This window comes from Falco punctatus, assembly GCF_963210335.1.
Source record: "Falco punctatus genome assembly, chromosome: Z".
In the NCBI taxonomy this organism is placed as follows: domain Eukaryota; kingdom Metazoa; phylum Chordata; class Aves; order Falconiformes; family Falconidae; genus Falco; species Falco punctatus.
In genome coordinates, this window is record NC_137586.1 from 13,962,017 (window position 1) to 13,980,966 (window position 18,950).

Sequence of the window (18,950 nt, forward strand, 5' to 3'; positions counted from 1 at the left end):
AGACATGCAATTTGCATAAGTGGATGACAGTGCTATTTAATGTAAACATCCAAATAATTTTTTCCACAAATAAAGGAAATCCCATGCTTTTATTTATGTATGTCTAAAACCAAGACTGGCTAAAAATGTGGGCATGAAAATTACTGAATTAGTAAATATCCAGTCAACTTTTAATTTGGATTTCCTGTAGAGATAAAGAAACAATTGAAGAAATATTACTAGTATTGACCCAAGTTCTGTAACAATTTAATCTCAAGCTAGCATCTTTATTGTACATTTGGGCCAACATCACCTAAAATTATATAAACATGAAACTTCATACACATAATTACTTTAAACATCCTGCTCTTCAGTACCTGTATTACTGTGTTAAGCAAATGTCTATCAAGTCTGGCATACAGCCTCTAATAATCATTATTTAGACAGGCACTCAGATATGAAAAGATTGGAACCTTCTTACACTGTTCCCTTCCATAGTCTTCAAGGGAATGTAGGCAGGATAAGTTCAATTATTATATCATGTAATTCTGAAGTATTTTGGATAAAACTTCTATAAGTTAAAAAAAATGAGTTTAAGTAGCAGTCAGCTACATTTTTAAAAATCAATAGGTAGGTTAGAAAATATTCAGCACCAGAAACATCACTTTTCAAGTTAAAATACAAAAGAACTATTTGCAGATGCAGTGTGTGTTGGCAATTAGTTTGACTATGATTTCCTGAATATGTTTCCTGAAAAAAGTTTTGCACAGAGAATGCTCCAGAGGAAACAAACTATACTCAGCTGGAAGTCGGAAAGCATTGTGCAAGGCATGGATGGTAGAAAATCTTAATGAAATGTCATACATATTTATACAACAAATACAGCTTTGCATGGAACTTCTTACTCAGAAAGTGTTATCTAACTTAACCTATACAAGTACAAAGACCAAGAAGCTACAGAAAGGATCATAAAATGAAAATAGAACTCAGTTCTGAACTATTTCTGCAACAATTTTGCAATAGGAAGTACACAGCAATGTATCTTCACAGAGCCTGAGGTAACAATCCTACATGAACCCAGATCCCACTAAAAATTAAAACCTAATAAGAGCAGGGATAAGATTCCTGCTATAATGACACTGTATAAAATAAAATTTGATTATACCTTAAAAAAGAAAACCTAAGCATGATATACAGCATCCAAAAGCAGAAAGTACACAGCAGGTGTAGTTTTGGAAGTCTTAAGTCTCTGCAAGTAGTAATGCACAAACAGCAAGGGTGTTCAAGAACAAGGTCTTCAATAATTAAAGATAGCAAAACTAAAAAAAAACCCTCTAAAATCATTCAAGTTTGCTAGAAGCTCTTAATTAAAGGCTGATTTAAATTTCATGCAAAATATAGTTTTTCCTAGCAGAACACTACTTTTAGTTGTTTCATGAAATATTGAACAACAGGTTGTCACACACACTTACTCAGTTTGCATTCTGCATGTGAATCCAACTGAGTTGATAATAGGTAACAATCTCCCATCCACAAAGATTTAATTTTGTTTTTTTACTTTAGTTCAAATGCGTGACATCAAGACTTGCTGATGGGCAAGTCACTGGCAAAACAAAATGCAAAAATTATTTGGAAGAATATGTAAGTGTTAAAGCATCTTGCCTGAGCACCAATGCACCATTGTAAATCCACACTGTCTCTTTATTAACACTTCTATTTCAGTCAAAGGCAGAAGGACTAAAAACACCTTAGGGACAACTCCAAACAATTTTTTGAGTTTAATATAAATGAATATGAATTTGTTACAGGAAAACAGCACACTTGAAAATTTAAAACCTCAAAAATATTATTAAATGTAAAATCAGCTACATTAGATTGTAAATGGAGAAGACCTGGGTTTGTATTTTGTGCAGCAAAATGTCCAGAATGCAAAACCCAGTATCCTTAGCATTTTGGTAATTAGGACACTAATTACCTTATTAATGAGAGCAAGCATTTTATTTGGTATATCAAAGATTGAATTGTAAAAAAACATGTTTTCAATAATGAATGACCCTCTGATAATGCGACAGATGAATTGGAATGGTTCCAAGTGCAAACAGATACACCTGGGAAAGAGAAATATGCTACACCTATAATCTACCAAATCACAAGCTCTCAGGTGGCCACTAGTAGACAGGCAAGAGTTCTCAGACTTGTGAACAGTCCAGAGAAGGTGACAGGGCTTATTAGTGGAATGGTGTTGTAGTGAAATGCAAGGAGGGATTAAACAGTCTACAAGTTTTCAGCTTGAAAAAGATACAGCTGTAGAAAATCACCATAAAAGTCCACAGAAATCATGACTCATTTGTAGAGGCTTAGATGGAGTAACTGTTTATTAGTATAGCTCATGATTATTTTTCATAATAAAGGATGTCCAACAAAGCCATTAGAGAGTGCATTTATAATAAAGCAAAGGAAGTACTTTTTCATGCAACACAATTGCGTTGTACAGCACCACAACCCAGAAATTAATAGTTTCAAAATGAAACTAGAGAGTTCATAGATGTAGCCATCATTGACTATTACATTTGGGGAACTAGCAATTTAGGAAGTCCCTGGTCCCCACTGGTGGCTAGATGCAGGGAGGGCCAGCAAGGGGAGTGAATGCTATCTTTTTCTGTTTCTCATAGCCTTTCAGTAAGAATCTGTTGTCAGGTAGAAATGAAAACAAAACAATAGGTTGGCCAACCATCAGACAAACTAATTTCCCACAGGTTTATGATTTTGTTGCACTCCATAGAATTTAATATCAGACTGAAGGGGTCTCTCTGTTTTGACCTGATAAGATTTTCAACTACCAACTGCTCTAAGGCAATGACTACTGTCAGCAGTTCCAGCCTCCTGACACACATACCTCTTTTAAGAGCCAGCTCAAAACCAAGGAAAAGCTCTTCGAGGATCTGAGATTCATCTCACCTTCAACTAATGTAAACTCACTCCATTGACATGAAGTTAGACTTAAAAATAAAAGAGATAAGGCAAACCCTATGTCAAGAAAGAAGGAAAGAACTGTACAGAACAGTGTAATAGCCATTATCAAAGTATGACTGAGAACTTATGAAGAGTTACAAGTAGTTAGGTGGACAGAGGCTTTGTTCAGGCTTTAACAGCTTTCAGTTTTTACTCCTTTCACCCATTTACCTCTAGCCTGAATGGCATGATCTGCATCCCCATTTCCTACATGCGAGTGTAGCACAACTCCATTGTATTTGCTTTCTTGTTGGTTTGTCTGTGCCGTAACTGCTCATGAAGACCAGAAGACTCTAATTCAAGAAAGTTCCTGTGGCTGCATTTTGGGGACACCAGTAACGCTACCAGGAGTACTTTCACACCAGCAGAAGGAACATACATAATCCTTTCATCAGTGCTGTAAAATCTGACAGACAACAAGTTCTTTCTGGATCACTGCATCAGCTACACAGGAAAACCACCTGCAGACCAAACCACACACAAAAGGTTGTCATTTTTCAGAAACAGGGACTGTAATTCTATCGTTAAGTACTCCACACTTGTTTTCACCCGATTTTTTTCCCGTGTTTTGATAATGGGAAGTTGTTGACCTATAATGTATTATTTCCATTTAATTCTCAAATTGCTGGATCCCCTACATGCTGTCCTTCATCCACATATTTGGCTTACACACTTCTATAAGGCAGATCCATCATTATCATCATTACTGGAGGCAGAGATACTGAATAATTGTCTCTTGCTAGCACTGCTGGCTGCCTTACCTGGATTCTAAACAATGGGGAATGAGGAAAGTCACTGTGCACCACAAGAGCTACAGGATTCAAGCCTTGGGTCTGGGTTCCAGTAAGATGCTGGATTGTCTGGAAGAGAAGGAAGACTGCCCAGATACTTGTTCATCCTGGTATACAGCTCCATGACACAGCTCTTACTGGTGGTGGAGGATAAGAAGTTAAAACCAGAGATATTCAGGACAGAAATCTCTAACGATCTGTTGAGACTAGAGATATAACTATGAATCAGCAATATCTGGGGTTTGAGCTGCATGTTAGAGAGTCACAAACCAGATCCTGCATCAGCTACAATTCCTTTCATCCAGACACTCCTGATAGTCCATATTTTTTCTTTATTTCTCTTCCAGGCAGTTCTATATCCTCCATTTCAACCCTTGAGAAACGAATGCAAGAAAATATAAAAATTGGTGTTGTATATGACATGAAGAGTCTCTCAAAAGATACCACTGCAAATATTTAAGAGCTTGCCTCGTTGCTAGGAGTTGCTTTCCAGTTGTGTTGTAGTTCTTCTTCAGAGCTGATAATTTTTGCAGAGATGTGGCTGGCATGGGGTAAAATATGGTGTCCTTACTCTTTTGTTGCAATGTTGTCTCCAGATGAGTGCCTTGGGCAGCCATGAGCACAGCAAAATGTTTGCTGAAACCTAGAATCTCCTTACAGAGTTGCCAGCCTTTTTTAATTAGGCAGAAAGTGTCTGAATGTGAACTTTTTCAGGCTCACACTATCAGATCTAGTTTTCTTCAAGCAAGCGGGTCCAGGGTGCTGTTATATAGCTGAACTTTGAGGCAAAACTCTTGTAACATACCAGCGGTTCCAAAAACGACTGGGTTTTGTGGTGATGGATTATTCTAGAAAACATCAGTTTTGGCTAGGTCTGGGCATAGTCTGTCAATTCTATGCACTGCCTCAGATATTTTACTTGAGCCACCCTGATGACATTTTTCGTCATTTACACAAGACCTTCTTCCTTTGTTTCTCTCTGGGACTTGATCTTCCCAAGTTTAACTGAATGATGCCACCAATACACACCACAGCAAAGTTAATCCAATTTACCTAAAAACTCACCTGTGTGTTTCTGGAAGGTAGCAAGTGCCATATGAATTCCAGAAAAGGGGAAAAAGAAATTCCTACAGGCCCCTACCTGTTCTCAAGGTTGACTTTCTTGAGTTGCCTGTCTCAGTGTTTCTCAGGTCAGCAAAGTTTGCATATTTAGTATTTTTCATCTTGGCCAAGTGTTCATCATTGCTAAGCATGGCATTTCCATCTGTAAGAGGGACATGTGCAATCAGTACAAATACAGATTCCTCACAGGTTTTTGCACTTAGTAAAAGAGGGCTGTTTAGTACACCACAAGCTTTCAGCTCCTGCTACTGTGAAGACTATCTAGCAAAACAGCAAGAAAAGCATCCAGGATGGCAACCTTTCAAATTTTGGTTCCTCTGCTCACTGCATACGAAAGTTCCATGTATTCCTTCTATTGACAGTGTCTTGAAAGGACTTTTTTCTCTGCAGAAGTCTACCAAAACTAGCTATACCAATGTTGATCTACAAAGAGAAGTAAGAACTACTAGGATACAGAAAGACTTGTGCAAAAAAAGGACTCATTATTTTTGAGGTCATATCATATGGGAACAAAAAGATAAAATTCTTTATAGTTTCACACAATTGAATAGCAATTCAGTTCTAATACTGAGCAAGAAACATGCAAATAAAGAAAACAGTCAAGTGCTCAACTCGCATGCCAACAGCAGCTTTCAGATCTTAATGTTATTCTTAAAGACCCAACATCTCTGGAAGTCAAGTAACAAAGCAAATTGAATTTCCTGGCCCCCTGGTTGTGAAGAAAAGCTCAAAACCAGATTGTGACTATATTCTGAAAACTCAGGAGTCACACAACAAAGGGAACTTATCTGAAAAAAATGCTGGGGTCACTGTTTGGAAAGCATGACTTGTAGTGCCTGAGTGGTTAGAGTTATCAGATCTGTTCTTAATCTTTAAGCAATATTCATCTTCTCTGCTTCACTGAAGAGTTTGAAGGTCTTCAAGTGTATCACAAGTTGTGAAGAGTTTTTTGGACTAAGTACATTGACACATACATTTATTTGGATGCCTCAGTTAGGCTTGTTTTCAGGATCCGGCTTCAGTTTGTAATAATTACATACTTAAACAGAATTAACATTTTTTTAGATAGTATCTGTTTTTCATCCTCAGTCAGCTATACTGTTAGCTCCTTACTGGTGGTAGATAAGAAAAAGAAAAGTACATCATAGTACTAGAAGTACACTATTTGCACTAGAATTAACATACTGATGCTGAGTCTTTCCTCCATAAGCAGCTTTTATTTTCTTTCTACTTGTATGCAGAGCTAAATACTTTGTTCTGATATTTCAACACCCACTTCTAACTTAGATCTGAATACCTAGATAATATCAGAGATTCTCCAGTGACTATAGTTTCTTTTCAGAGCTAGAGAATGGGCTTGGTCAAGAGTTCACCTAATGAATGGCTCCTTCATTAATGAATACATTCTTGCACTGAAAATCAGCTTTGTCCAATATTTACAATTGCAGTATGTCTTAACTCTACAATCCCTGAAAACAAAGTTATAGAACATTAGCTTACTAAGCCTGGGTAATATCTGTCTGAAGGCTAATGAAGCTGTGCAAAACACCCACATTCATAATGAAAATAAATCTTTCAAATTCAAGATAATAGGTTTAATAGTTCATTAAAAAGTAAATAGGCGTCTCTTCTGTTTTGCAGAATATCACAGTCCAACAATAACAGTGATAAAAAAAAACCCTCTTTCATCCATTTAGTTTAAAATCAGCTGATATTTTCTTTGGTACCCCAGACTTCTCAAAGCAATTCATATCCTTAATCCTGCCTGCGAGCAGATGATGCCCAGATGGCAGCTCTATAGTACTTGAATTGTGGAAGCCGAATGTACTTAGCCCTATAACATCCTGGAAAAGAGCTGAATGATATTGTTTAAAAACACTGATTGCTACTATCAGGCATTCCAGATGAAATCTTAACGTCTTTCCCTTGCCTCCTACAAGTCTGTAAGGTGGAGAAAGACATAATAAAAAATGTACGGCTTTGATGTTGCAAGGCTGTAACTGAATCAGTGACCCAAAGTTCAAGAGGTCACCAAAACAAAGGAGAGAAAAGGAGGAAAACAAAAGCCTATTCACATGAAACTCCAATTCCACACTTTCATAATGAGTTCACACAACAGCCTTAACATCATTACTGAATTGTGAAAAAAACCCAAATTATAACGACAGCTTTAAACATAATAGACTAATTGCAGCTAAAGTAATGACTCCTCAGCATTCACATGGCATATTACCAGAGGACCTTAAATTCACAAATAGGAAGTATCTTTTTCCTAAAGTTGATTTGATTGTCACCCATTAAATTTGGGGTGGGGGTGGGGGTGGCGGGGAGTAGGGGGGCTGGAATTTAGCATGCAATTACATTAGGATTTACTCCTATGGCCCATGGAAAAAAAAAAGGAAAAATGCTTAGTATGTTATTATTAAGATATTAACTTATGGATTATCAGTGGTGTTTTAAAATGCTGCTAGTTTATACATTTTTAAAAGTCTACATAATATTTTTTTTAATTATGTCTGCATCCAATCCCATAATCTTTAAATAGACTGTTATACTTGATAAAGGAAGTCTCAGATTGTTTCTAGATTCTTTCTTAATACACAACACATTTTCTCATGCCATATACAAATTTATATGCAGAATTTTTCTTATCAAAACCAACTAAATGTGATTCTTTGAATAATGAGAATCTAAAAGAACTCTATATTGCCAAATTAGTTACTGTTCTGCAATTTCTAACGCAAATAATGACTTAGAGACATGAAGGAGCTCCATGCAGTTGCTTTTGACATGGATAGATAATACTACGTAGCAGTGCATCTCAATTCTACCAGAACTACGAGAGGACTGAGGCCTCACTATACTAGCTCCTGCACCACAAGTCAATACAGTATTGAGGGTAATGTCTTTCAGAACAGACTTCTCCACACTGAGAAGGTTTTATGTTGGCATTGCTGACTTCACTGTCATAGGTAACTGAGCTCATTTTGTATCAATATGGGGAGTAGAACAGCAACAGCAGCATGAAGCTCCATTCAAGATTATTTCTGTTGCTTCATGCAAATGCAGATAGCACTACAACTTGGCAGAAATTACAATTATACTTGAGGCATGAGAGGAGGAAACTCAGTGAAGGAAGTGTGAATCCATCAAGAACAGCCCATGGAAGAATACATAGTGTTGCAAAATAGCACACATGGAAAAAAATGCATGGCACATGGGAACAAATATAACAAAGAAAAAGGATTACACCAACATGTAAACACCAGCAGGGTGTGCATAACACAGACAAAAAGGAAAGTGACAGCTCCATGAGCAGCTCAGACAAATTCTCTGGAAGATCAATGGATAAAACAGCAGTAGACAAATGAACTGCTAGCTTGAAAGTAAAATGAAAATGTATCACTTTTAAGTTGGACATAGATGCACCAACCAGTGTTGTGTCATTGACAAGATTTCTAAAAAAAAAAAAAAAAAGACAGAGCAGTTTTGTTGCTAGTAAGTAAACCTGGTACAAGAATAGATGGTAGCTACTGCAACAATAAAAATATGCAGGGTTTTTTAGTAAGGAACTTCAGATTACTCAAAAAATATTAATATTGTCATATTAGCAAAGATAGATAATCTCAGTGTTTTAAAAACTGTGCTAAAATTAAAATTCCAAGCAGAAATCCAAAAGCTAGGTTGTTAACAGATGTATTAGTAACACACTACCATTAGTTCAAATCTTAGTTTGAGTCACATCCAACTGGGCAAAGCTTCTTTCCAAATGATGGCTTCTGCGTGAACTCTATAAAATTAACTTAACTAGTGTCAGATCCTAGTAGACAATCATCCAAATAAAAGACACTATCACTGCAGTAGAGTCTATTATTGGAAGTTTTAGTGAAGAAGCCAAGAACTAGCTGGCCAACAATACTGGATCACATTTTGAGTGAGAAGGTGATGCCTCCAGTGTACAGCCGTGACAAGTTACAGATCAGTACAATCCCATACCCCAAATCCCATGTCATTTTGTAAACAGAGATATGTCTCTATCTTTTTTTTAAAGAGGTCATTTAAATCTTGCACCTCTCTGACTAGAATTATGTTCACTTCATTTTTCTAGAAATTCAACAGAAGTGTGTCTTCAGACATCTGTTACATGCCAAAGATGTAAAAGCAAATGCATTTTTACATTAGGATGCATTGTGAGTGACTGTTCCTTTAATGATACCTCTGATATCACATAAGTATTCTCAAGTTTGTCATTTTCAGTAGCAGCTAAAGTAGATCAGGAGTGATATAGCACAGTAAATAGTTCACAGCTTCATCACATGGTATACAGCCAGTCAGATAACAGAGCGCTGTACATTTGTGGAATGCTGTTTAGTAAGTGCTGCACATACAACAACATGTCTGTGAAGGACACCAGGCACAGTGTACCAAAGCTCAGACCAGCATTTTAGCAGATAAAAAGCTACCACGTGTATTTTAAGAAACTGTATGATGGATTTTTATGGAGTGCTAAGTAATGTGCTTAACACCATCCAGAAGGCAAATGTATCTTTATCACTGGTATCTTGCCAGCATGTGGTGCGTTTCATGTTTAAAGTAGATACTTTTGGCAATATGTTCAGAATAAGCGAAAATTAATATTTTCATCCTTGGGGAACTGGGAAGAAGTCCTACAACTACTGGCTTATTTATTTCAGTCTTGTAACAACATGTCCCGTAGGATTCAAGCTAACTTAATGTGCTTGGTTTATCAGATACCACTGTTAACTTTTTTCCTAATTAAACTGAAATAATTTACCATGTTACATTATGATTCTTCTCTAGGGAATGTACTTGCTTATTTCACTCATGATACAGAAAATAAACAGCTTTATGCCAAACAGAAGAATCCCATTTCCAGGAAAGCTTAGTCCAAATGTCTGGACATAAAAGGATGACTTTTCAGAATTGCACTGTGCAGGTAGCAGCAGTGTTTTGTTACCAAAAAAAAATTGTGAGCTGCTATTTTCTGTGTTCCTGGGTCTCTGATTCTTGGCTTGAAGACAGTCAGTCCTTTGTACTCTGTTATTACAATGAGGTAACCGAAGAAAGAGAGTCTTGGTTTGAGACTGTCAGCTGTTACTAATCACTGCTCCATGGCTTGCTGTGAATCCCTGCTTGCCTCTCCCTCCTGCTCTGCTTAGCACACATAAAGAAGATAAATTACTCCCTAGTTTCCTTTCAAAAAGCATATTGTTTGGCACATTCCAATACTGTGAGCAAAAGATGGAATAATGTGAAGAGTTAAATGGGTATCTAAACAGACCCACAGCAGGGTCTTTCTCCAGCAGATGTGAGTTTCAGGAAATGTACTCTCCTACTCGTTCTCCAAATGTATTCTGTCATACTGCAAACCCGAAAAGTAAATCAACTGTACTTCTCAGCACAGTAGAGCATATTCTTGTAAGAGGTTTCCTGTAGTAACGCAAATATCACAGACACTCAATAAATGAAGCAGCTGAGTGTACCATATTTACATATCTCATTTTACTGGGAGGTGTAACACTTTGGTGTCTATAAAATATTTAGCAACAGCAAGCGCAGGCTGGGGAGGTTTATGGAATTCTTCCCTGACCTCAGTGACTGATGTTTTCCTGACACAGAGAAGAATTTTAAAGGAAGAATCATAGAATGGTTTGTGTTGGAAGGGACCTGTAAAGACCACCTAGTCCAACAACCTGCAACCAGCAGGGACATCTTCAACCAGATCAGATTGCTCAGAGCCCCGCCCACCCTGACCTTGAATGTTTCCAGGGATGGGGCATCTACCACCTCTCTGGGCAACCTGTTCCAGAGTTTCACCACCCTCTTTGTAAAAAATTTCTTCCTTCCACCTAGTCTGAACCTACCCCTTGTCCTGTCACTTCAGGTCCTACTAAAAAGTCTGTTCCCAGCTTTCTCACAAGCCCCTTTAAGAACTGAAAGGTCTTTCCAGAGCCTTCTCTTCCCCATGCTGAACAACCCCAGCTCTCAGCCTGTTCTCACGGGAGAGGTGCTCCAGCCCTCTGATCATCTTTGTGTCCCTCCTGTGGACCCGCTCCAACAGGTCCGAGTCTTCCCTGCGCTGAGGGCTGCAGAGCTGGATGCAGTACCCCTGTGGGGTCCCACCAGAGCGGAGCAGAGGGGCACAGTCACCTCCCTCACCCTGCTGGCCACGCTGCCTTTGGTGCAGCCCAGGGTACGGTCGGCTTTCTGGGCTGCGAGTGGGCATTGCTGGGCCACGTCCAGCTTTTCACCCACTAGTAACCCCCAGTCCTTCCCTACAGGACTGCCCCAGCCTGTACTGATGACCAGGGTTGTCCCAGCCCAGGTGCGGGACCTTGCACTTGGCCTTGTTGAACCTCATGAGGTTCCCATGGGCCCACTTCTCAAGCCAGTCCAGGTCCCTTTGGATGGCATCTCATCCCTCAGGTGCATCAACCACACAACACAGCCTGGTGTCATCTGGGAATTTTCTGAGGGTGCACTCAATACCACTGTCTATGACATTGATGAAGATATTAAACAGAACTTGTCCTAGTACAGAACCCTGAGGGACACGACTTGTCTTTGACCTCCATCTGGATATTGAGCTGTTGATCAGTCAAGTTACTTGTGCATAGAAACAAGCCAAGTAAGAAGTGAGCAAGGCTGTGGAAAACCCCACCATGAAAATAGGATAAAAATAGCAACTGATTTGAACTGCAAGCTCAATAAATTTCTAACTAAGACTGTAATATATTTGCCTGCTGCATCAGAATGCTATACTTTATGAGCCAGGAAATACTTCCCAGCATAGATTACTGTCATATTTTTTAATAAGATAACAATGAATTTTGATGCACTGAAACTGAGCAGAGTTTCATAAAGTGAAGTTGTTCCACAGTGATGAATAACAACAAAATGGTGTTTCATTATTCATGGTTAACTGAAAGCCACTGTAAAGCCACCAGAGATTACTTGGGCCTCTACCATTCATCCCAGTCAGTGATGTTCTGGCATTGTGTTATCATGGTTTGACATTTTCCTTCTGATGAATAAACTGTGGCTAGAAGGGCATCGTTGGAAGCAAAGAGTGTAAAGAATGAAAAAGTATGGTCCGTCACAAAATATTTTCCCTTAACAAGAATTAGTAAGGGATGGAGGAAATATGTTTGAAGCTAGCATATGTTACATCTATTTGCTGGCATTATTTTTAGGCTGTTTCCACACAGAAGTATGGGACCAACAGAAAGAGTACAATGTTCAGTTTACATCACTTTTGCACATGCAAAAGCTTTCAGAATCACTGAGAGGTAGGTATCCAGCATCCACATTCAAGGGTATTTCAGAACAAGTATTCTATGAATATCAGAAATAAGTATGTATGGCAGGGTTAAGTTAGTGTCCTTTTTCTGAAGTCTTTTCTGATCATCTACAACCTTTCTCCTTGCTGTGGTAGTGGAGGATCCACAAAGAAAGTACATTGATTTCTTTAAGTGCTTATGTGGACTCTTTCACATGTTGTTAAATCCCATCTTTCTGTTAAAATCTGTAATTTCTCTGATTTGCTCACACAGTGAAATTTTTTCTTATGTGTAACAGGAACATGTCTGTACCTTCACAGTGGTCTATTTTTCTGTTAATTTTTTTTGAAGGCAGCACTGTCTTGAGCAGCTGTGGCCCTCCAGATCTCTCCTGAGCCCAGGTGCTCTCTCCTTGTCATCAGATGGTGGGCAGTGTTTCTCAGCTACCTGATGAGAACAGAGCCAGTTTAAAGATAAGCAGGGAGAAGTAAGGAATGCTTAACTTGCTATAGCAGTGCTCCCACCAAAGAATGCAGTTTAACAATACAGCCAACTGGAAGTAATTGGCAGACTGCTGACAAAACGCTTGTTTTCTGCTTCCTGACATGCCTTCTTTCTGCTTCCCTTGTTAAAGATCTGGTGTTCACATAACATGATTCTGAGATGATTCAGAATAACAAATTGACAGAAAAACGAACCCTACAAACCCTAAAGTTAATAGCTTCCTGGTGGCAAGGGATGGGACAGGACTACAAAGCTGTGGGGCAGGTCTAGCCCTTTAGGAGCCACTCTTAGCCATTTAATTGGCTGACTGAATTGCATTGCTATATCCCAGCCATGCATTTCATTAGTCAGCTTGGCTTAATCACAGCCACAAGATTTTGGATCAAATGCAACTGCTAATTTTCCTGTGAGGTGTTTGCCTAGTGTTCCTAATGGACCTGGAAAAGTTAATAAAATACCTAATTTCATTATTTAAATTTCCGTATTCCAAATAAGGGTAAGCTGAACTGAGATTTGGGGGCAGCTTGTCCCATCAGTTCATGCAAAAAGGCATACAGAACTATGTTTCAGACACATTTCATGTGGCTTCAGGAAGTCATTAGCTGTATTCAATTAATATAAACTTCACCAATGCATATAGTTCTTCGAAAATGTTAGTTAGCTTTTTTTCTTTGCAATTTTATTCTTTTACTACTACTGCTATTAAAAATAATAATCTAGAGTTTGGACTGATTTTGGACCTGGCCTTGCGAAGGACTTTAAAATTCTTGTCAAAGCTTTAAATGCCATTTAACTTTTGTTTTCTGGGAATGCTCAGCACCACTCAGGACATGCTTAGCAGCTATCAGAATAAAGCTGTAGAGCTTAATCTTGTTAATTAAACTTGGGCAATACTTCTGCTGTCTTTACCTAACTGTTGCTTTTCCCTACAATTTCTCTGCCAGCATATTTTACCATGACCTTGCACTGTGCTACTCATTTCCACAAATCCTCATCAACATACACGAGGGATTGTTCTCATGGTCTCACACTGAGAGTTTACTCATCACACAGTACTTAGGGGATGTAGGGGGTTGGGAGTAGCCCATTTAAGACTGCTTTATTAGGAGACTGAAAGACAACTTTAAAGAAACAAAATTAGGGCAACACTCCTCAGTCACCAGTTGCCATTATTACTGGTCCACCACAGGAGGCCTTACCAAGCAACTGCAACTTCCTAATGAAGATACTGTAAAAAAAAAACAGGAAAATAATTTGCAGTTAAGAGATGCTCTGTTCATACTGTTTTGTTTTTAAAGACTGAGTCGAAAACTTCTAAAGGAAATTTATGTTAAAATCTACATTAGCAAGGAAGTGCCATCAATTCAGTTCTAACACGTCGAATAAAGGTTCATCATGATCATAGAAATGCTTTCTTTTCTTTCCAGTAACCATTATCTAGAAGGACCAGAATGCACAGTTTGTTCTGCATGCTCATTCAGAACTGCTTCATAATTTTATGTATTTCTAAGAACATATTGCTATGTCTCAGCAGGATTACGAAGTAGAGGCATTCTGTTATATACCCACAGATTGTAGCCTTGTGATAGTGGCTCCTCAGCCAAGTGCCCACATCAAGGCTCTGAACTTGTGGTTCCTCTACTAAGGTTACTACTGTCCTAGCAGTACAGCTCCTAGCAGGAGCAGCTGAGGGCTCTGGGCTCGTCTGGTTTGGAGCAAAGGGGGCTGAGGGGCGACCTCGCTGCTCTCTGCAGCTTCCTGGGGAGGGGACGTGGGGAGGGAGGTGCTGATCCCTTCTGCCCGGGATCCGGTGACGGACACGCGGGAATGGTTCAAAGCTGCGCCAGGGGAGGCTCAGGCTGGACGTCAGGAAGCACTTCTTCACCGAGAGGGTGGTCAGACACTGCAACAGGCTTCCTGGGGCGGTGGGCGATGCCCCAGGCCTGTCAGTGCTTCAGAGGCGTTTGGCCAATGCCCTTAGTAACGAGCTTTAACCCTTGGTCAGCCCCGAAGCGGTGTCAGGCGGCTGGACTAGGTGATCGTTGTGCGTCCCTTCCAACTGAACTACTCTATTATATGTTTAAAGTTTTCATCACTGTGCATCAAAAGTAATTTTACAGAAACCAAAGGTTAAAAATATTGTGAGCAAAATGTTAGATGGTTGTTACAAATGCAAGAATTTTAGTATAGGAAAGCAATCACATAAACTTGTTAGTTTTTCCAAAAGTTTTTGAAGGTCAGCAAAAAGATTTCCGAAACAGGGACTTTTAACATGAAAAGTGGTAACTGAGCATTTTAACTGTTTTCAATCTAAAATTATATACATGTATATATGCATATACTCACATGCACACCCCCTCATCCCAGTGAGAGGGTCTTGCTTGCTCTGAGAAATGAAAAAATCACTGAAGGTACTATGATCAGTCTAAGTAGCAACTGTTTTTTTTTTAGGAAAAGCAAAAGAAAACTAATCTTGCTACTGGCTCAGTTCTTCAGTGGCATACTACTTATTGTTGAGTGTAAAGAAAAAGATCCCATTTAAAAACAGGTAGTTATGGACCCTAATTCATCAAACCACTTTAGTTAGTGATTAACATCAAGGACAAATATAAGTCCAAGAATGCTTTACTGACTAGAAGTTTACACAGAGAAATAGGGCCTCAGTTAGAAATAAAAATATGCTTGTTCCATTTAATGGTGCAAATATGAATATTCCCTCTTCCTAAAACAAAAAAAACACAGACAGAAACTCTTAGGTACTGTAACAGGAAAATTAGGTATGTGCTTAAACTCAAATCTCAGACTGAAATAGCTCATAATTTATGACTTGAGGACATTGGACTGTTCTGCAAAAAATCGGTTGATGCAGTCATGTTAATTAGAAGGAGAAAATATTCTGAATCTGTAGGACTTTTTAGCTTAGGCTTTACTTTTTGGTTTTTAAAATGATGTCTTGGAACTTATTTTTGAACAAGCAGATCTAAAGCTATTATTGGCTTAAATGTTATCTAAAGAAAACATGCTTAGTATATTTTATGAGTACAGTACCATTCTTCTGTGTTAGTGTGCCCTAGTATAGTCCAAGACTACACATACATTATGCACAGCATGCTTTCAATGTCAAGAAAAGTAAAAACAATATAAAGCAACTCTGGATTTGTCAATTTTGGAATTCTGTATTATCTAGAATCATAAATACAATATAAAAGAATATAAATGACACAAAACCAGACATAGTATAGTAGCTATTCAGGAAAGTTGCTGCACCATCAGTTCATGTAGAGAAACATGATCAAGCCAGGTGACTGATCAGAACTATCAGATTAACAATTCAGAATTTTTAACAAGTTGCCTTAACCAGATTTTTTCTCCTTTCCTTTCAACTTTTCTCTCTTTCTCCTCCTCTTGCAATGACACTTGCTTGCTGCCTTTCCTATGACACAAAATATTTCCCTTTCTTCTCTTAACACTTTTGTTAAAGAACAATGTAGTGCTTTGCTTTTTGCCCTGACACTGGAGAACTCCTTGTCATGTCTTTATTTCACCCACAGTGTGACTGATTCCTCACTTACTTCTCAAGAGAGGGAAAGAGTAGGTGAAGGGAGAGGACAGGGGTAAGGGCTTGGGTTTCTTTGCAGTTCCACAGAATTAGGCCTGCCCCCTTCTTTCTTCTCTTCCCTTCCTCCCTCCCTGCCTCCCTCCCTCCCCATCAACACTTAAAAAATCATTCCCATTCATGTTGTGTGCGCGCACACGCTGGGAAAAATTACAGGCACTCTGCTCCAGGTTGCCTTGACAACTCCAAGGCATCCCTGTGCGTGGGGACCGGTGGCACAGCAGAGTTTCCCAGGCCCCCTGGGGAAGGGGAGGGGAGGGAAGAGCGGACGCAGAGGTGCTGGAGCCAGCAGCAATGTGGAGGAGAGAGCTGCGAGCAGGATGAAAGTGGCACATACATCTCCCGTGGGACAACGGGAGTTTTGCTGGCCGGCTGTGAAAGGACACACTGAGGATACAATAGTCTGTGACACATGAAAGCTTTGGAGCAAACTTTATTGCTTCTCCGTCAAGGACCCTTCCAGAGCCCCATTCAGTGCTAAGAAATCTTGTCAACGTCTTAAAAGTGTAAATAAAACAACCTCAACCCCTTTCATTTTCCCATGTTTTGAAAACAGATTTTAAACACTTTTTTAGATAAATCTTGTTGTTGGTATGCTGGAAGCTTTTGCAGTTTCAGCCCTGGATGGTACCGACTGTCCCTCTTGTGAGTTCCCTGAGTTCCCACTAACTTCAGTGGGAGGGAAGGTTGCCCAGCAGCTTCCCAGTAAGGGCTCTCTGAGGTGAGAACATGCTTCCTCTTCATACAGCTTCTGTTCATCCTTAGGCTTGTCATCCCTATGCTTTGAATGCTTGTTGCTATATATGCCATGAGCAGTTAGAGCTCCAGACGAAAGGAATTGCTGTTCTCTACTTTCAAGCTGAGAAGTCATTTATGTGATAGCAAGAGCAGGAATGAGACTGAGCAACCTAAAATAAGGGGCCCTGTACTCACAGCCAGAGTGCATAATAGGAAACCAAGCTGGAAAGAAGCTTATAAAGAAAAAGTGCATGACTCTTGCTCCCTGACATACCAGGTGCACATGGTTCACCACTCAATCCCAGAATCTGTCCAAGAAAGAAATAGGATCACAAACTCTAATCCTTCAACACAGCGATCTTCAGTGGTGAAATGTGCCCTACACTGACTCCTAGTGATTTTCCAACTGCAGAAGACCCAACCTAGTGTCCAATGTGGATTACAAAGAAAGACTTGCTTGCTCAAAGCAGTAAGCACATACGGCTGCAAAACCCTCTAGACTGACAGTGCTCAGCATCTGGCCCTGAATCTATTATCTGACAAGGGCAGGGTACTGGGAACTGACTGATTTAACACCTGTGCTTTTCCAAACCTTCTTACCAAACTATCTATGTTAACATTTTCATGCTTAGGATGTAACCAAGTTTAAAGCTTAAAATGTTTAGCTTAGCTAAAATGAAAAAATACATAGCCCATTGCTGCTACTTTAGAAACAGTAAGTAAGAACATTAAAAACAAATTAAAATATACAAAGATAAAATTGACTGGACTAGTATGTCTATGTTCATTTTTCACTTTTTAAATTACAATTTGTTTTAAGTTGCATACAGATAGTTTGAAAATAAAATTCTGTCTGACAGAAACATTGTGCAACTCAGCAGCAGATCTGAAATTCTAAAAAAATATATTTTTTTATGAATTGCATAATTTTACTTGTATTATTTTGCATTTGCAATATTTTGAGGAGCCAAAAAAAAAAATAAATCAATCCTTCATCCACTGACAAGAGGGCTAAGGACTTACCTCCTATTTGTAAATATAAGAAAACTATCTATTACTTAGTACTATCTACGATTTTCTTCACAGAATTTCAAAACATATAGGTAAACTTACCACAAACATTATCATCAGGCTTTACAGATGGAAAAGCTGAGCAGAGAAATGAAGGATTAAGTGCTTCAAACGTTGGATTTCCATTTTCAGTCTCTTAGTATGCCTGTAACACTTTTGTTCTTCCACCACAATGACACACGAAAATCAAGCAATTCGGGGTGCAAATCTAGTGATCTCCCTTTGCAATTCATTTTGTGGGTACAGATCTTACTGGCTCTAATGGCTTCTGTCAAAACAACAGGCAAACACCAGCTGAAATGCAAGGGTAAGTATGAAGCGTGTGATTGGTTTTATACTTTCCAGATTTGATCAGAGCCTGGAACACAGCCTTGATCTCAGTTACATCAGTGACTAGAATATTTTCATTGTAACTCCAGTAGCACATATTTTCTCCTTTAGAAGACAGGCAGAAGTACAATATATCTACAATGATTTGAGAAAACACTTTGTTTTGCCAGGTCGTGATTCTAGTCAAATGTTTCCGTATTATTTCTATTAATGCAGTCCTGTTGCCTTATTTTAAACACTTCTCCTCTGAGACAAGTACCCAGAGAAGAAGGTGGTCAGATTTCATTGTATGTTGTATGTTCAAAGATGGCATCTAAAATAAATGTCTGGGCAGTCCACAGAAGTCTGGATTAGGCAGTGTTATATAGGGGTCCATAGGAGGAGATGATAAAGCAAAGATACCCATTCCTGACTTTTTTTTTCATTATGCATTTTGAAAGCTTGGTTCCGACAAGAAGCATCACCAATGTTTTGGGACAGATGGCG

At 38.9% G+C, this 18,950-nt stretch overlaps 1 protein-coding gene across 1 annotated transcript in view; it reads left to right on the forward strand.

Annotated features, from left to right (window-relative positions):
- The window catches only part of SLC1A3 (solute carrier family 1 member 3), a 74,972-nt gene that overhangs the window by 32,758 nt on the left and 23,264 nt on the right, over positions 1-18,950 (forward strand). The window lies entirely within an intron of this gene.